The 21,608-nt window shown below is 35.5% G+C and overlaps 1 protein-coding gene across 2 annotated transcripts in view; it reads right to left on the bottom strand.

The window, feature by feature from the left end:
* Positions 1-21,608, bottom strand: part of pik3r3b (phosphoinositide-3-kinase, regulatory subunit 3b (gamma)) — a 190,893-nt gene that overhangs the window by 109,626 nt on the left and 59,659 nt on the right. The window lies entirely within an intron of this gene.

Raw genomic sequence — 21,608 nt, forward strand, 5'->3', positions numbered from 1 at the left:
AAAAATGAACATTAAAGAGATAGTTCATTTACCCAGCTTCATGTTGTTCCAAATCTGTATGCACCGATTAAACACAAAATAAGATATTTTGAAGAATAATGATAACGAAACATTTATGGTTCCCACTGACTTTCATTGTTTCTTTTTTTTTTTTTTTTTCATATAATGGAAGTCGATGGGAACTGAAACTGAATAGTTTCTTCAAAACATCTTCTGTTGTCTCCAACAGAAAAAAGTCATACAGGTTTGGAATGGTATGAGGGTGAGTAAATGCTTTTTGGGTAGACTATCCCTTTAAATCCAGTAAAATATAAACATTTTGTCCCAAAGGATTTTTTAAATTCAGTATATGACATGTCCTCCAGCTGAATGAAATAGAGTGCATAATGTATCATAAGCACTATTGTCTCTTCCTGTCTCCACTGTCCTTCCACTGAGCATTGACCTTCTGCTAAGGTTACAGTTGTGGAGAGCATATCTCTATATGTGGCCACTTATATGTGTTCAGAATACCACAGATAAAATCCTTGATGGGGTCAGATTTTTAGTTTTGCTGCCAACTTGCAGAGCACAGTGTAAATGACACTTTGCTCATGTGTAAGAAACATGCCAACTTTTACATGACACCCTGTCTATGTTGTCCTGGGACACTAAACCTGCCGCACATCGCCAGAGTATGAGAATGGTGTGAAGTGGAAGCAGAGCATGTTGTTGTTGTTATTGTATTACACTAGACTAGCCTTTAAGACAAATTAGCCATTACAATAAATGAAATATGGAATTTGTAAAATTTTATTTAAAAAATTATATTCAAATGTAATACTTTAAAATAATTTTCCACAGTAAATGCATTAGGTATAATAAACTAACAACTGGCTTTTTTTTACAGCATATGATAATCTAGGTCAATGCCACTTTATTTATATACTGTTGTTCATGATTAAAATGTTAAAAATGCATTAGTATATAGATTTAACCAAGATTAATAAATGCAGTAGAAGTATTGTTCGTTGTTAGACACTGCATTAACTACTTTAACCTTATTTAAAAGTGTTACCTATTCAAAAAGGTTAAGGTCAGGATGACAAAAAAAAAAAAGTTAAAAAATGCTAAAAGAACAAACAAATGATGCTGCGTTCCATACACATATGCAAAAAAGTCTAAAGGTCATATTATATTAATGCATCACCCTTGCAACTATATGGAAATTACATAATCATGACTTTGTCTTGTGCCCAGACATTCATGATTATAAAAGACGAAAAATAATAATAATAAAAAAAAAAAATTAACTTTATTATTGTCATGTTCTGTGATTGTTTTAGTTTAATTTACATTAACTTTTAGTTTATATAGTATTATTTCTGGTTTCCTTATGTTGTCATAGTTGCGAAGCATGTTTTCATTTGTTGTCATGGGTTTTCATTGTTTTGATTGATTTCTCACACCTGTTCCTTATTTAGTTTATAAGTTCACTCCGTATATATTAGAGATGCGCGGATGGGCTATAATTTCATCCGCAACCACATCACAAAACTCATCATCCGTCCGCCATCCATCCGCACCAACGTTTTTGACCAATTTTCAAAACCGCACCGCCCGCCATCCGCTGATTATATGTATACATATATTTTTCATTTGATTAGTTCAACCGCCCGCCACCCGCCCGAATTTAATTAAAATATTATTTTTCGTCACGTCATCCGCCCGATCCGCGGTTTATCCGCGGAGTCCGCTATAACCGCCAACCGCGCATCTCTAGTATATATTAACCTTAGGGTACATTTACACTACAACAATGTATTAAAAACAGAGAAGTTTTTCCTTTCCATTTTTCACGTGAAGATGACAACTTTGTCAAAAAGATCGCCGTTAACACGGATCCACAAAAACAACTAAAAACTATGTTTTATGCATGCCATGCCAGTAGTTGGCATTGTAACTTTGTAAAGAAACGCTATGTGCCTATAGACTGAACACGTAATACGCATGATGCCACTGTTTTCACAAATTTGTGTTTTTGTAGTTTACACTGTTACAATAACATTAGCGTTTTCAAAAACTTGCACTTTGAAACCTATTTTCAAAAGTTTGCGTTTTCAGACCTCCAAAACTCTGTTGTCGTGTAAATGAACAACCAAAATGCATTAAAGGCTTTCCATTTTTAGTTGACAATGATGTCCCTTAGTTTTGTTCAGCTAATTTTCTGGTGTTGACTGTGTGCAGGAAACTGAATTGACAAATACCAACATAGTTAAACTCGTTTACATCAGTGTGCGTTTTATAAAGCCATCGTAATCTATCCATTTACACTGAATTTCCATTTGCGTAATAATGAGCGCTCTGATGAGAAATTCTGACAAAAGATGATTTCCTCCATTATGTGAATGATGAGGTCCATGAAACTGTAGTGCTCTTGTAGTGCTGTTTGCAGACTCTTGTGAATTATCGCCAGTGACAACACTAATTAGCACTGATGTACCACCTGCCAATGTCTACACAGATACCCATACTATTTTTCTTTTTTTCTTTCTGTAATTAGGAAATGGCTGTTTATTTAACAGAATCTCACACACAGGCATCTGTTGACAGCAGGAAAAGTTTGTGTTCCCATGCATGGGTGTAATTTGTGCAATAATCTGCACAGCAGTGGCCCCTTGTTGTACCCCGCTGCAATTTTTGCACAGGAGAACCACGCTACGAGGTGGCAATAAGTTTCTGTGCTGCGCTGATTTAAGTTTTGTTTGTTAAAGCACCATGATTAAGGTTTAGTTTAAATGTCAATCAGATCGGACACTTTAAATCTAACAAGAAGTATCAAGCATCCTCAGTAAAGGAACTGATAAGGCTCATCACTACTCTTGACCTACCATATGCAAATATATGTAAATTGCTGTGATCCAATAGTAATAATAGTTGAGGCTACAGGAACAGGAAAGAGGGAGATGATAGTGATTAAAAAAAATAATAATAATTAATTAATTAATGAGAAGTTCCTCTGAGGTTTTGATGCAGGTGGCACAAAGACTTTGGAGGCTCGAGACTGCACATGTTAACGGCGGAGCGCATTGGTATTCCAACAACACACGGTGCATTTATTTGCTCCACATCCTGCTGGTTTCTCTATGGACCTCGACAAGTGACGCCTTATGAATGAGCAAACAGGTCACAGCACGATGGGAGGAATCATAATTCTCTCTCTCTCTCTCTCGCGCTCTCTTGCTCTCTCTCTCTCTCTCTCTCTCTCTCTCTCTCTCTCTCTCTCTCTCTCTCTCCCTTGTTCCTTTTGTTTTAGAAGACTCACATTCCTTAGTGGTTGGTGAGCTAAGATTTATAAGAAAGGAGATTAATGTGGAGCTGTGTGTAAACTATATAGTGCAAAATAGCGTAACTGAAGATGTAGGACTGATATGTTAGGTTAGATGGCTTATAATTGCAGGAAAAAGTATGTGAACCCTTTACCATGGATTTCTGTGGAAATTGGCCATACAATTTAATCTGATCTTCAACAGTCTGCTTTAATAAGACACAATGATACATTTTTGTGTCTTTATTGAACACAATGTGTAAACATTCGCAGTGGAGGGTGGAAAACATACTGTATGTGTGAAAAATGTTGATATTTGTTTTGATTTAAGGATTTGTCTATTGAAGCAAGTAAGATCAAATTTTATGACTAAATCATGCAGAAATGCATGTAACTGTATTATGTAAATGATTTCCGCAGCACACTCTAAATCACTATGAAAACACGGATGGTAGTGTACTGTACCGTATCATTTGTTTTAAATCTGTATCTGAAGTGTCCCGCTCTGTGCAGCATGCAGTCTTACGTATCAAAACAAACTCCACGAAGCATCAGTGATAGTTTTTATTTCGCCTCTAGAGGTTGCTCTCATACTGTATAATGACAGCAGACCCTTCAGCAATGGACACAACACGGAAAAAACTATTGGAATGGATTTTTGCCGTTTTGTTCCAACAATCCAGCCCGTTCTCATCCCAAGGCGTCATATACTGACGCTTTTGACATTTCGTCTACATTGAACGCACATGGCACCCTTTAGCGTCAATATGAGACGCAGATAGATATGGGCCAGAAGGCGCCTCCTAGCGGTCTAACCCTAACCCTACACCAGACCTAAACCTACCCATAACCGAACAAAGCTATCTGCATCTCATATTGACGCTAAAGGGTGCCATGTGTGTTCGATGTAGACGAAATGTCAAAAGCGTCAGTATATGACGCCCAAGGATGAGAATGCGTTGAACAATCGGTTATCAGTGCCGATTAATCGGCAAAACCGATCAATCGGTTGACCTCTAATGTGAAAAGAATACAATACAAAATAATGTATTCATATTTGTTTTGATTTTAACATTTGTCTATTGATGCAAGTAAGGTCAAATTTTATGACCAAATCATGCAGAAATGCATGTAGTGGTGCTTTTCCACTGCATGGTACGGCCCGGCTCGGCTCGGCTCGTTTTTCCACTGCAGTTTAGTACCGCTTCAAAGTGGGTGGGATTATAGACTGATCATTGTTGCGCCACCTCTACTGGCGCGACATCATTGTAAATGCGACAAATGCACAACACAGGAGCAATGGAGCATATCGATGGAATGGTGCTCTTGATTCTCGGAATGTGAATTTTTTCACTGCAAGATGGAAAAGTTTGTTTGTTCGGGTTTGGCATCTCGTGTCGCAAATCCAAAGACGCAGTTAGTAACGATTCTCTTTGACCAATCAGTGATCTGCAGTGTTTACACGTCACATTTTAGTATCGGTACAGCTTGCTTGGAACCTCAACCGAGGTGGTACTATTTAAGTGAACCGTACCATGCCATACCATGCAGTGGAAAAGCACCAAAAAGTGAGCCATACCGAGCCGTACCCTGCAGTGGAAAAGCGCCATAACTGTATTATATCTAAATAATGTTTGCCGCAGCACACTCTAAATCACTGCACTGTAAAAAATGAATCATGAGTCTTGTAATTTTCATTAAAAAAATTGAGGTGATCATTAAAAATATTATGTATATTTTATTAAGAAAATTGTGGTTAGGGTTTTATTGAATATATTGAGAAAATTTCACTAATAACACCAAGAGATGCATTTACCATTTTTTTTTTAAGGAAACATACACAATTTTAAGGCTTGAATTGTGGAACTGATAAACCTCATGAAATTAAGAAAAAGGGGCTACCTATTTATTTTAAGAGAATTAGCTCATTTATGCGGTTTTATTTAGAGACACCATTGTTTGTTCCCAGCATGCTTTGCACATGGCTGGAAATGGAGAGTAAATCTTGAAATTAAGTGTTATTTCATGTGTTTTTGAGTAAAGGGAAACATCTGTTAATGTTTAATGTTCAGGTATGTTTGACATTTCATTATGTTAAAGTTTTGATCGTTACCATTGTGCAGAAGAGTAGGGCTTATGGTTAGGTTGTGAATAACTGCATTTATTTAATATTATGAAGCATATTATTATATACATGTAGCAATAACTCTGCTAATGATAATGCAGTAACACTGTTCTAGCAGTATATGGTCTTTTTATAAAACAACATATCTCAAAGTTAAATGTAAACAGATCATATCCATTCACTTAACTTCACACAATTTTGAGAATAAAAAATACTTCAAATAAAAAAGCACATTTTCACTAAAAAATTGTGTGTCATAGACTAAATAAATTAGGATGTTTTACATGATTTATTCAGGTAGATTCCATGAATGAAATCAAGCTTTACTCAAAAATATTATGTGTAATATTGTTACCATAATATTTTTAAGTAAATAGCAGTTACATTTTTTACAGTGTGTGGAAAACAACTGTAGGCATCGGGAAATCATTTAAGACATCTGACTTGGTGTTTTCCTATAGTTTTTTCCCATGCATTTCAAATATCAAAACATTGCCCTTTGATCTGTACATTTATGGCACTGCACGTGTGCGCAAAGACCTTCACGTTTATATCTGTGCGTTAGTGAAACAGGTTGTTTGGCTTTGTGTAGAAAGCGGTGTGCAAATTTCCTTTCAAATGGAGGGCTACTATGAGTTTGGTGCTTCATTTAACGTCACTGTCAGAAAACATCACTGAGGCAATTTCTCAAAACGTGAGGCGCAAGCTGATTGGTGAGGGACAGCAAAGAACAGAGGAACAAGAGGGAAAGGACAGAACATGGGCAAAGCAATCTAATAAAATGATGCTGTTATTTCAATACAAATGCTACATTCGAGAAATTGTTATTATATATGCAGTCCATGTACAGCGATGGCAAAGTATAAGTTTAGCTACAAAAACATAAAAATGAAACTCTGTCTTAACCAGGCAACACAATAAAGCAACAAGTGCTTTATGCTGAGTAGCGCCTCCTACAGTTAAATCCCATTGGCCACATAGCTAGAATGCACAATATATCACATCGGTTATTGGCTAATTTTTTTAAATATTTTTTTATGTATATTACATTTGCTGTAATCTAATACTCATACTTAAATCTCATTTTAAAATGACTAAAATAAATAAATAAATCATAATTTGATAATGACATGTTTATTTTTTTTAGCAATTATACACTGCCGTTCAAAAGTTTCATTTTTTAATACTTTTTTTTTATCAAGGACACATTAATTTGAAAAGCAACAGTAAAGAGATTTATAATATTATAAAATATTTGTATTTCAAATAAATGCTGTTCTTTTGAATTTTCTTTTAATCAGAAAATATATCAAGGTTTGAGCAAATATATTAAGAAGCGCAACTTTTTTCAACATTGATAATAATAAGAAATATTTCTTGAGCACCAAATGAGCATATTGAAATGATTTCTGAAGGATCATGTGACTGAAGACTGGAGTAATGAAATATAGGTTTGCCATCACAGGGATAAATTACATTTTAAAATAAATTAAAATAGAAAACAGTTATTTTAAATTAATATTAATAAATAAATACATACATTTGAAATAAATACATTTCACAATATTATTGTTTAGATTAAAAGTGATAGGGATAGTTTTTCATATTAAAACACTTTTTTGCTTGTTTTAAAGATTTTTCAATTACTTCGACAAACATTTTCAATATCTGTTATTTATTAGTTATTAGCCATAAAATTTAAATAATTATCAGCTTAAATTGTGATACATCCATACACAAGGATGCGTCGATATACACACACAGTAAATTAAACTTCCAATATCTTCTGTTTGGCTGTGTTTGTGTCAAGTCATGCAGCAGATTCGCATTCAAAGCAGAACGCCAAACTGCTCGTCACTGAAGGCCTGTCACATAGCGCCTGCTGTTACACATTTGCGAGCATTTTTCCAAGTTTCCTTTTCAGTTCAAACACATGCTAATTAGCTTGCAGGTAACTTTAGACAATCTAAAGATCTGCAAAAACGAAGGTCAAAGCAAACAAAACATGTAAAGGACCTCTAAGGGAAATACATCACCACTTATCTATCGTTGATCCCATTAGAGGCGTTTATGAGTGTAAAGTACGAGACTATGTTAAACTGTGGGGGTGTCGCTGTCACCGTACAAAACTTGTGTGTACCCATCCCAGCTGCTCCTTGAGAACACATGAGCCTATCAGATCTTATCTGTTTTCTATTAAGAGGACAGAAAGCAATTTCTCGGGTTTTCATTGCCCTGTGAGCGTGTGTGTGTGTGTGTGTTTTAACAAGCTGTGGTCAGGATGACAGGGAATTACCGAATGGATCAGCACTTCTGCACAAAGCCATTAAGTGTCCAAAGTCAGGGGTCAGCTAGCTGAAAATGTGGGAAACACAACATGTAAGTCCCCACAAACACGAGAACAAAAATATCCTTTCACGCCCAGTTTTCCATAAATTAAGTCTACCTATTCATTTTCTGACTTACCAAAGCATATTCAGGACCTTATCAGAGCTATTTACTCATATTCTGCACGCTTTACAACAATTGCCCTTTATTAGCTCATTCCCATTGAATGTGCGATACAGCGACCTGCTCTTTCGTTATATCATCCGCACGCCCTGACTTCACCAAGTTAGATGTGTTCCTAGGTCAGCATATTTTGTTGATCTAGGAACAACATTCTTGTCTGAAAATGTATTCATAATCATATCCTTACCCTTAAACCCTATAAAGTTATCCCTAAAATATTCTACACCAGTGAATAACACTGATGTAGAAGAACCAAACCCTTATTGTAAGCCTAAACTTGACACAAACTGTAAACTTGTCCCTCGAATCTGATTGGTTAATTGGAATGTTGTTGTGAATGTACAGAATGTACTTGGTGAAATCAGGTTCTGCATATTGTCCACCTCACACAGAGAAATATATCGCAGTTACCACTAGGGGGTGCCACACTATCCACAGTGTCTCAGTGATCCAGATATATGAGCCTTTGTGTGCAGCAGTCTGCAGAAGTGTGTGGGACAGAATTGTATGCTTTGAAAGGACAAAAGAATGGTGCAACTGGTCCACTAGTGGGATCTTACATAAGATTCTGGAAATATTTATATTTTAAACAATACACAAACAAACCAGACAGTGGCTCAATCTGAATGTTAGATCAGATTTCAAGTTTTGTTTCATCATTTGGGACGTGATGTGTATGTCAGAATGCATAATATTGATCATGGTGCATAATATTTTTCAGGGTTTTCATACTTTTTGATTCCAAGTACTCCCAAATAAGATGATTAGTCCCTTGTGAGGGACCCCCTGTGTTGTTATTGTCCTAATATATATATATATATATATATATATATATATATATATATATATATATATATATATATATATATATATATATATATATATATATATATATATATATATATATATATATATATATATTGGCAACTAACTGAAATAAATAAGTTTAAATGGAAGTACTGAGATTACTAAAACTAAAGCTGACATAAAATGAATTAAAGCTGAATAATACTAAAATAACACTGTCCCCTAAAAAAAAGAAAGCTATCATTTTCATGTATAAAGACCCACTTGTACTCTGTGACATAATGAAAGGCATTTGTTCTGCAAAATTAATACTAGCTTCTTTGTTGTTACTCTACTAAAGCTAAATCAGACTATTAAAAAAATAAGAAAACTGTTAGATATACAATTTGTTCATTCAAAAAAATTCTCTCAACTTTCTTGCAGCACACTGGGGGTCCTAAGACCCCAGTGTGAACCCTCTGATCAAGATCTATGTGCGAATATACTCATTGTCGCAGTCTTATTTTACTTATTCACTGTAGCAAACAGTGTGTCACTCACATCTTAATTCATTTCTATAGCAACCAATGTAGAAGCAACAGATATTGACTACACTGTCTGAACAAATGGATGAGATACCATCACTTGCAGAATGACAGCGGACAGCAAGATTGAATTTTGAAATCAAATAAGGTTTGTGTGCACATTTCACACATTACAATCCAGATATAAGACAGCATGAAATAAATATCCAGCTTAGTGCTTCTACATAACACTCCCTTCATCTCCTATGAAGTGATGTCACTGTAAATCGAGCTTTGTACATAAAACCCGGCGCACAATACCAACGATTCAGACAAAGAGAGCTGATGGCACTCAAATGGAATTGGAGTATGAGGAGGAGGAGGAGCAGCGGTCAGACAGATGAAGACTTGCAGCTACAACGCTCTTGCCAAAGTGATAAGGGATTAGTCTCTTCCAGTAAATCTTCAGAATGTTTTTGAAGGATTTATCCTCCTTTCTCCCTCTTTCTGTCTCTCTCTCACACATCTATAGCCTCCTCCTCTATGGGATCAAATTCCCGCCAAATATATAGCGGTCGCGTATAAAAAAATAATAAGCGTGAATCAAAAATTTAAAAACACATGTAAAAATATATTGCACAAACTGAAAAAAAGAATGCAAAATGATCAGAATAGCAAACAATGTGGTCATGGATCAAAATATAATAAGCGTGAATAAAGAAATAACAAGCATGAATAAAAACTTTAAACACATTAAAAGTTATTTTGCACAAAACTTAAACTTATGGTCATGCTTTGTTAAAAAGTATGGTTTTATTACTGTGTACTTTGTGCTTTCTTGCATTTTCTGCTCATATTTTACTCTTTTGTACGCTTGTGCTGTTTTTCTCTTCGCTCTTCTTTCTATGTTCTGCGCTTGCTCTTCCAAATGTTGCAGTTCGAGTTTCATGTAAATTAGGGCGGGCTTAAGCGTCACCATTGGTCCACTAGTTCTAGATTGACAGATACTCCTCTAGCCAATCAATCGAAGAGGGGAGTTGACGTCACACTAATGCGACTCGTGGCTACTGATGCTTACTTGTTATACAGGGGAAGACGACCATCAACAGGACACCTTTAAACTGCATGTGTGCCTGCAACTCAAACTGTTGCCGGTATACAGTAGCCTACGTATACCTGGCAATATGGTATAGTTAAATTCGTCATCCTAACAACGACCTGTTACATTAATGCCTGTCTGATGATCCATCATTCACCTCTAATGCACTTGACCTGGCACCGGGAGCGTCGATTTTCTCCGAGCAGCCACCACCTACTGGCTGTTTTACTTTCATATTTAATCAATAACAAGGATGTGTAATGTCGGTCCTGGGTGCAGAGTTTAGCTCCTTCAACCCTAATCAAACACACCTGAACCAGCTAATCATCGTCTTTAGGATATTTAAGACAGGTGAGGTTTTTAATCGGAGTTGACGCTAAACTCTGCAGGACAGCGGCACTCTAGAAACAACGTTACCTATCGCTGATGGAGATGTTGCTGTATTCAAATTTTAAGCTATATTTAAAACATTAATTCTAAAGTAATATGCAATTATGTAGCTATGTAAGTAAACACAGTAAGTTTGTAATAAATCACTGTATTAAATTCAACTGGTTTCTGTATATCTTCTCTGTAACACAATCATTTTCAATAATCTTGTCAAATTTGGCGAGGTTAATAAAAAAGGTAGGCAATGCGTAGCGGCGACAGGTCAAAGTCCTAAAGTCTTCAGACAATGGCCGTTTTTAACTTAGTTTTTGCAACGAATTGTAGTGTTTCATAATGATGTTTCGCTTACAGCAGCCTTAAAACCCTTTATCGGGCGAGGAACCATATTTGGTAACTTAATCGCGCATTCAAACTGAGTCTCCCCTGCCTGTTTGCGTTGTCATATGAGCGCATAGATTTCTCCTAGCCAATCAGCGAAGATCAGGCTACGTCACTGATAGTCACATGATGGCATCTGACCAATCAGAAGTTGCGCAGAGCATTTCAAACTTCAGTGTCATTCCGGATATTGGAAAGTGAGGTTATGCACTACTACCTACTCCCACATCAGCGCTAATAACTTCAAAACAAAAAATTGTGAGTTGATGAAACTCACACATTCTATGGTTGAATAGTTGTGCAACATGTTGAGATAGGTGTTGTTTGCATAGATTTCTTGAAAGTATTGACATTTGTGGCATGAAAAATGGTGAGACCATATTTGATCATACGCCCTGTTCAGGTAAGATTAGAGAATGTCCATATTTAGACATACGCCCTATAAGTATAGAAAAGCCGTACTAGGGTATTTTTTCTACAAATAATGCATTATAACCACAGTCTATGATTATAACGTAGGACAATAGTATTTACTAGTGCATTGGATGTTATCACAGGTTTGAATAACATTATAAAGTGATCCAGTGGGAAACGTAACACATTTATAGACATTTTATATTGCCATAGATATTGAAATATGTGTGGTTTTGGTCAGTTTTATGACCTTTATAACAGTTTTTAATACTTATAATGATATTTTGCACTTCTTATTATATATTTACCCTTTATGTGTAAGTTTTATGCCCTTGAAACAGTTTTTATCATAGTTAAATGCCATGTATTGGTGTTTTTTTTTTACTGTGAGACTTATTACTGCTAAAATAAGTGGTACCACCAGTACTTGACCATACCAAAGATCAGTAGTACAGATCTTTTATAAATGTATACATTTATTTATAACATTTATAAATGCACAAATGTGCATTTATAAAATATGAATCATATTAGATGTTCTTAGGAGCACAAACCATAAATGAATACCCTATTCATTAATTTAATGAATGTTCCTAATAATAATTTAATTTAAAATGTTCCTAATAATAATTTAAAATGTTACTAAATAAATATTTTTATGTTTGTAACAAGTTTATGTGTTTTTATTATATTTTTATATATACACTTTTTAAGGGAAAAACATTACCCTAGACTGGCGAGGAACCATATATGGTAACTTCATTGCCCTTGATTTCCAACCTAAAAAAATATATTTTTTTAAAAACTCACAAATGTTTAGAAGTCTTATAATATCCTCCAATAACACTCTATGGTTGAAATTTAGAATTTCCAAGTATTTCAATGAGTGCCCTATAAAGGGTTAACATATTGACATCATGAGCCAAGTAATATTGTTTACGCAAAATCACGCTGGTATGCCAAGCGAAAATAATTAATTTAATAAATGCACATATCAAAGCACAAATAAGAAATTGAACAGTATTTAAAAGTATTAGAAAAATAACATTTTAGTATATTATAATGGAATTGAAGAAATTGTACAAACATAAACAGCTTGTACCACGAGTCGCATTAGTGTGACGTCAACTCTCCTCTTCGATTGATTGGCTAGAGGAGTATCTGTCAATCTAGAACTAGTGGACCAATGGTGACGCTTAAGCCCGCCCTAATTTACATGAAACTCGAACTGCAACATTTAGAAGAGCAAGCGCAGAACATAGAAAGAAGAGCGAAGAGAAAAACAGCACAAGCGTACAAAAGAGTAAAATATGAGCAGAAAATGCAAGAAAGCACAAAGTACACAGTAATAAAACCATACTTTTTAACAAATCATGACCATAAGTTTAAGTTTTGTGCAAAATAACTTTTAATGTGTTTAAAGTTTTTATTCATGCTTGTTATTTCTTTATTCACGCTTATTATATTTTGATCCGTGACCACGTTGTTTGCTATTCTGATCATTTTGCATTCTTTTTTTCAGTTTGTGCAATATATTTTTACATGTGTTTTTAAATTTTTGATTCACGCTTATTATTATTTTATACGCGACCGCTATATATTTGGCGGGAATTTGATCCCATACTCCTCCATTACAGTGTAAAATTGAAACTCTCCTCTGTTTCTTTACCTGCTCGGTTCCACTGTGTCAATAAGGGCTGTTTAGCCTTTGACCCTGCCATCGGCTAGAGTGATGAAAGACGCGGAACTATCAGCTCCCACACAAAGGTATATGCTCACAAATAACCCCATGAATGAATGAATGAGGCATTTATATAGCGCTTTCATATACTACTGCATACCCAAAGCGCTTTACATTCATATCAGGGAATCTCTCCTCAACCACCTCAACCATGAACAAGTATGAACTCTTATTCAAATGCAGTAAAATGGGGCTTTCTGATATTTCGCCTTATGGTGAGACACACACAAACACGCACACACACACACTCTACAGTTTCTTAATTCATACAATCCACATCCTTATCAATCACATGTGATAGCGGGTCCCACCCCCTTCAAAACAGGAAAGATTACCACAGTCCTTCCAAACTGCCTCACAAAATAGCATTTTACTCACACACACACCACACACACTGGCGTCAATGCATTTGATTTTTTTTTTTTTTTAAGATAATGGGCAAAATATGTCATTGAAAATAATTGAATTTAGATGCACTATCCAAACCAAATGTCCATATAGATAGAACCACCCAGCTCTTCCCTCAGTATTGATCATGTGCTCATTGTCTATTCCTAAAGGGATAAGAAAATACATCACACAAATCAATAGTTTGCACAAATTTTATCAGGTTCATGCAGGCCAAGATTAAAATGATTATGAAGTGTGGGAAAGTGATGCCAAGAGTGAGACTGTCAATCTATCAAATTTTTGAACCATCTCAGTAAATTTAAAGACCATGAAGAGCCCTCTGGGATAAAAGGGTTGGCTCTCATATTAAATGTCTGATAGTTCTTATCTGGACTGATGTCTTTATTTTATCAACCAACCTATAGGCTCATTGGAAAAACATGTCTCGGTTACACTTTATTTTAAGGTGACGTAGTTACATTGTACTTACTCAAATAAGTAATATTAATTAACTACATGTACTTACTATAGAGTTACGGTTAGGGTTTGGTTTAGAGTTAGTTACTTGTACTTACTTTATTAAAAACATGTAGTAATGCGTACTTAACCTTAAAATAAAGTGTTACCCATGTCTCTACCTACATTTTTGCAATATTCCAAAATATATACACAAATCAGTGCAGTTTCAAGCTGAAATTAACTTTAGATGCAATAAAACACCAACTATACTATTATTTAATTTTCACACAAATTATGATTACAGGGGCAGATTATTGATTAATAAATACTTTTTTTTCTCCACATATTTCCTTGCCCAATACTACGTTTAGACCTCAAAAGATTTTTACTATAGAGCATTATTTGTAAACTAATACATTTTTATCTTTCCATCACATAATCTCACTGAATGTATGGCTTTCCTCAAATAGTTAACTTGCTCAGTAGCTCAACTGATACAACATTGCACTTACATTGCAGAGCGAATCACGTTAATAGTGTTCAAAGACTTGTAGAAGCAAGCTAAAATGGCATGGTTGCTTCAGTAAATGTTGCTTTTGTTAACACTATCAGATTATGGTTATGGTAGGGTTGAGCATAGGTGTTATGTTATTTTCAAACGCAATAGAACATTAACCTTTTAGGGGCATTCACCAGACATGTCATTTTGCCCACTAAGTTTTGAAACTGAATGCACCACTCAATGAACAATTCATTTTCACCACAGGCGAAAATGAGCCTTTTTTTTTTTGCAATGAGCCTGGGTTGTTATTATTTTATTTGCAAAGAAAGCATGAGAAAAGAACACAGTGAGATATTTAAAGTGGAAAAAAGTGAAACTACAAAATCTCCACAGAGTAAAACATTTCACAGAAAGAACAAGGAAGGAGCAGAAGGGAAGAAAGAGGAATGTAAACACCACAAGAGTAAAACAGGTGATGATTCCAGGAAAAAAAGAGTGGGAAGTCACAGTGTGGCCTTCCCAAAAAGATGCCACCTGGCAGGGGCCTGGCCTCGGATGTTTTGCCAGCAGCCAATGACAGAGTCCCACAAGAGGGGCGTAGAGCACATGCCTCTTCAATTAGAGCACTCCATGAGGGAGGAGAATGAGAGGGAGAGGATTCATATAGCTAAGGAAAGATTTGTGTGTTGTCAGATGAGTGGTATAAGAAAAGTGTTGATGAAAAGGGAGGAATCAGAAATGAAAAACCTGGAAGAGTCAGGCGAGCGCTGTAGGTTTATATGATGAGGGTTAACCTGTCATTACACAAAAGTCTGGAGCAAACGGTATTACAGCTTCACTGGTTATGGTATATAGGGGTTGGAATTGAGAACCGGTTCTTATTCACAACCAGTTATGCATTTACATAAAAATTATGTTAAAAATTTGATGAGCATCGATAAATGCACACCTGTGACCGCACTTTTATTAAATGCAACATATTGTTTGGCAACCGCAAACCGCCAGTAGCTAATGAATTATATTACTTGGCAGAATAATTATTTAAATTACTAATGTTAATACATTTCATGATTTCTTTTTTTTTTTATGTCTTTTGTTTCATTTTATAAAAAGCAATAGGCCACACAATGCTAAGTTAAAAACACAGGAAATAAGTTTCTGACTTTGCTCAATTTTACACTTCCATGGAATAAATTAATACTTTTATTTAGCAATGAGGCATTAAATTTAGATTTTTACGATGTTACAAAAGATTTCCATTTCAAACAAATGCTGCTCATTTGAACTTTCTATTCATCAAAGAATCCTGAAAAAAAAATGGTTTACACAAAAATATTAAACATCACAACCATTTTTAACATTGATAATAAGAAGAAATGTTTCTTGAGCATCAAATCAGCATAGGATTTCTGAAGGATCATGTCTGAAGACTGGAGTAATGGCTGCTGAAAAGTCAGATTTGCCGTCAGAAATAGATTATATTTTAAAATATTTTAAAACAGAGTACATTTTTTATTATTATAATATTTCAGAACTGTTATTACTGTATTTTTTGGTCAAATAAATGTAGCCTTGGTGAGCAAAAGAAACTTTTTCAAAACATTAAAAAAATATATTTTATTAGCGTATAGTGTATATCATCACAATATCTTTCATTTAAATATTGTTCACATACAAATAAACATTTTCATTATTTACTCACCCTCATCTCATGTCAAACCAAATCTGTATGACTTATTAAATCTCCATTGTTTCATCGTCTCTGGAAATGCCCTTTGGCTGATGATTTTTGGAATGGTGTTTGTGATAAACTATCTATGTAAACAGAAGGTTAAAGGCTCCCCACTCATGCGCTTGCTGGGTGTATTCCCCTTCTCCTTTTTCAGAAAACTCCTAACTGATGTTAGGGAGGAAATTAATTATGAATAAATAGGTTGGTACTGAACCACCCCTTATTTAAACTGGATAATCCTGATTAAAGAAACTATACTTCTGGAAAAGATTGGATATATGTTAAAAGGTCAATCTAAATCATATCAGAAGTTGTGGACAATTCCTTTGAACTGTCTTGACATTGATTAGAAGTCTTCTATGTATCCTTAAACGCTCACATGATGATTCTGAATTTGACCACACTGCTGTTTTATATTTTCTTTTAAAGCTATTAAAGACCTCTTCGCTACCGTGAGAGAAACTGTGTGAAAGCGTGTGTGTGTGCCGCAAATGTATTCATTCATGAGCGTCTGACCGCGGCCCATTGAGGCATGCATAATTAATAAGAAAAGGGAGATAAAAGCAGACTGAAGTTATTTTTTCCTTCTTGATGTAAGTGTGTGCGCTGCTTATCAGCATGTATGTCTGTTGCCTGTGTATGTGCATGTGTGTTAATAAGAGTATGGGAGATAAGTCAGTTGCGTTCTTCGCAGTTATAGCCTCTCTAAAGTAAGACAGGACGAATAGATGGTAAATGTAGGCCAACTCTCTCCTGCTGGCCACTAAATATTTATCACATATTACACATCCAAGCCCCGCAGCTTCATAATGCACATGAAATACAGACAAACACTGCTCTAGACTGCGCTTGAGAGAGAGCGAGAGAGAGCGAGAGAGAGAGAGAGAGAGAGAGAGAGAGAGAGAGAGAGAGAGAGAGAGAGAGAGAGAGAGAGAGAGAGAGAGAGAGAGAGAGAGAGAGAGAGAGAGAGAGAGAGAGAGAGTAAATGTAATTTAAAGAGTGGACTTGTAACTGAAAGATTGGAAAATGAGAAGAAAGGAGAGATATGATATGTGTGTGTCCAGAGGGACACTAAACTCATCCGCTTCTTCCGCCCATCCCCATGGGTGATCAGCTATGCAATGACCAAATCTAATGCATAACGTACTGTCTCCAACGTCACACAATGCAAGAGAGTGAAAGACGATGGGTTTTTATCAAACTGAATGTAAATTAAATGAGAATACACAAAGGCAACCTTGAAAACTGAGAGCCATCTCATGTGAGCTTTCAAATCCTTCTCTTTACTTGAGAAAAGAAAAAAACAGCTGAGAGGGAAAATATAAATTCATTTCATTTTTTCCCTTTTCATATATATTTTTTAAAATTCCTACACAAATCTCAGTTTGAAAAACTTGTGGCTTTGTGGTTGAGCAACAATGGATCGTTTCATCCATTTGTCGCATTAATCGTTAAAGTGTAGTCTTTACCTTTTTCAAAAAAGCTATTATTTATTAAATTAGTTCAAACCAATAGTAAAGATGCCTATTAATCTTTACATTTTCAGAAGGAATATCAGATGAGGAACATCAGACAACATTTTTCCTAGCACGAGAAACCTTAACTTCAAAAGGCACCATTAGGGAAAAGAGACCAAAGGGATACAGCTTATTTAAGAGGATGAGTAGAGAAAATATTGGACATCTGATCTGCCACTTTAAACACTAAAGTGACATCACTGTCATACATTAATTAAAGTGACGTGATTGACAGGATGTATCAGCTACAGTGCTCAACAAAGAGCTCAAAGAGAAAGGAAAGATGTACAGATATTAGAAAGATGTGTGTGGTTCAAGGTTTGCCTACACTGTGGGAACCAAAGTCCCTACAAGGACAGTACAAGCTGAAATCATCTTCACTGTGGAGACCAGAAAATGAGGACAACCACTTAAATAAAAATGAATAATGCAACTCAGGCTCATTGGGAAAACATGCCTATGGCAACATTTCTGCAAAATAATATTGCTTCTTGCACATTTCGCAACACTTTCAAAGTGAAATATCTGCTTCGCAGCATTAAAAGTGTGTTCAATTTTTTCTAAAACCAATAAATATTAATCTGGCACCGTTTTATTATGTTGGTTGTTTTATGCATCGTGGCAGTGAGGAAATGAAATGTCTGTTACTGCTAAAAGGTTTATTAAGTTAACACACCTACAGTACACTAAACCTTATCCTAAACCTAACCGAACGTGTTAACAAAAGCAAACGCGAGATAAAAAACGCATCCATGCCATTTTAGCTTGCTTCGACAAGTCTTTATGTTGACTTCATGGGACTCGTACTTGAGTACTCCGCATTGAAAATGCAATGCTGTACCAAGTGAGCTACTGAGTAATTTCACTACAGTTAAGCCTTTGTGGTTTGAATGGGCCTTTACATTAGCCAAAAATAGAACTTTTATTTATACAAACAAGCAAGCCCAGCCCAGGTGAGAAAAAGTAACTTAAAAGTAACGCACTTTCCAAAAAAGTAACTAATGCAATTAGTTACATTTTTAGGGAGTAACGTAATATTGTAACACATTATTTTTAAAAGTAACACCAAAGTCATTATATGATGATGCACACGAGAGAAAATGGGTTAGTTTACACATCATGCATTACAGTAAAGTATTTTAAGGTCACAACATTTGTGTAGGAACAATGCAAAAATAACTCTATCAATCTGCCCCTGTAATTACAATTTGTAAAAAGAATACAATTTGTGTTAATTTCAGAATAAAATAGTACAAATATGTTCTATATATTATTTAATTAAAATTAAATTATAGATATGGGTTGTAGGCTCAAAGTCTTTACATAAAAATAGGGCTGTCCATTTAAAATGAATATAAAAACATTAAAAAAATTATTTAGGACATTCAAAAGATGAATGTGTTTTTAAACAATGTGTAATGATTAATGTGTAATTAAACAAACAATATATTGGTGTCTAAAGCAACGTTTTGCCTACTCATCTGCCAAAATAATGTTATATCTTTTCAATATTAATTATCATTAATAATTGTTTTTTTTCTTAGCAAATATTGATGCATATGATTCTTTATATATTGATCATAGATCAAATTATTCATAATGAATGTAATTAAAGAGATAAAAGTTAATTAATTGACAGCCCTAATAAAGACAACAGAAGTGTGGTATTTCCTCATTTAGAGAGCCAAGTGTGTGTGAAAGTGAGTGTAGTTATGCTACAGTCCCAGTCCCTCCCTATGAAAGCCACAGACAGAGACATGTCACTAGTGACCTCCATTGCAGCTACTGACCCAATCACACTGAGCAGAGGAAAAGAACGAGAGCGAGAGGGAGATTGGATAAGGGGAGGGGAAATCTAGCATGTCTGATTGTCTTTTCTTGACCCCCTACCTCATCTCCAGCTGTACATCACAGATTGCATCTGCTTAGGAGGCTTTCTGCACACGCTCAGAGCGGTGACTTCCCACATGATTTACCGTTCCATATCATACACACCTGTGCTAGGTAACTCATTAGTTATGCCCTATCTTTTGTGTAGATTCATTGTTTGAGTTATCACTGGCCAACAAACTAAATGGATAACACGGCACAGCTGGCCTTGATGAGAAGGCCTGTGAATTAGAATAATCGAAAAGAAGAGAAATGAATGAGTAAAGGGAAAAGGATGGGCCACAGAATGAACTGGTGCAGATGTGCAGTTCAAGTCCATGTGTGCGGACGACACTTTAGAGGCCAAGGTCCGCTGGGAAAGCAGTGTGTGTGTTTTTGTCCTGATTAGTGCACAGCAGATGTGCAATAGTAGGGAGCACAAAGCAAGCTGAGAAAAAAGGTCCCAGCCAGCCTGCCATTATATTCCAGTACATCTCTCTCTCTCTCTCTCTTTCTCTCTCCATAGAGAAATGATTATGCTAACAGTTGTGGCCAATAAACTGAGGCCTCTTTAACCTCAACAACACATTGTCCCAGTGTCTATTTGAATCAACAACAACTATTTTATTGGAAACTCTGTTAGAGTATCTTACATTTTCTTTAATAAATAACTAATGAATATGAAATATGAAAACATAAATTTACTTTTTTAAATGTAATACACACTGTGGTCAAAAGGGGTCAGATAACACTATATAGTATAACTACACTCACACACACACACGCACACACACACACACAAACTTTAGATACATTTTTTTTTTCCTAAAAATTAGGAAAAGCTAAAATAGTTTTAAAAAGAGTATGCATAATAATATGATATAATCTGATGATATTGTAACATTGTGATTTAAACACATTTAAAGGGTTAGTTCACCTAAAAATTAAAATTCTGTCATCATTTACTCACCCTCATGTCGTTCCTAACCAGTAAGACTTTCATCTTCAAAACACAACTGAAGATATTTTTAAATCTGAGAGATTTCTGTCCTTCCATTGACAGTCCACGCAACTACCACTTTGATGCTTCAAAAAGTTCATAAAGCTAATCCATGTGATTTGAGCGGTTTAGGCAAAATTTTCAGAAGAGACACGATCGTTTTATATGAACATTCATAAAAACATTATTTTTATTTAGGCGTTTATTCACATAAAAGCATTCATCAACGCACACATCAGATTTGGTAAATGGAAGATCAAGCATGTTCGCTTGATGTGCAAGCACCAACAAGGTTCATTCTCGTGCATTAAGCAAGGACAGGTGAGCTTCTGTTTATGTTCGCTGATCAATGTTTATATGTGAATAAAAATTCGATCTGTTTAAATAATCATATAAAGCGATCCATTCTCTTCAAAAAATTTAGACTAAACCGCTCAACTCATATGGATTAGTTTTACGTCAAAGTGGTAGTTGCGTAAACTGTCAATGAAGGGACAGAAATCCCTCAGATTTCATTAAAAACATCTTCATTTGTGTTCCGAACATTAACAAAAGTCTTAATGCCTGTTCACACCGGGTTGAATTTCGCGCGCGATATTCGCCGACGTTTAACGCCTCGTGACTAAACAAAGGGCGCCAATGTGAGTGTGCACACCGACGCGAAAAACGCCACGCGTAAAAGCGTAATTTTTTAAAAAACGCCTCGGGTTTGTTTTTTTGGTTTGACGCGCCGCTTCAAAAACTATCCGACCAATGAGATTGGCGCTTTTGCTCACATGTCTGGAGCTTCTGAAGTTACAGTAAAACACAACTTGGGGGCGCTCAAACACAAACGGTCTTGCCGAGCACACATACGTAACGGCG

Source organism: Scardinius erythrophthalmus (genome assembly GCF_964197995.2).
Source record: "Scardinius erythrophthalmus genome assembly, chromosome: 12".
Classification (NCBI taxonomy): Eukaryota; Metazoa; Chordata; class Actinopteri; order Cypriniformes; family Leuciscidae; genus Scardinius; species Scardinius erythrophthalmus.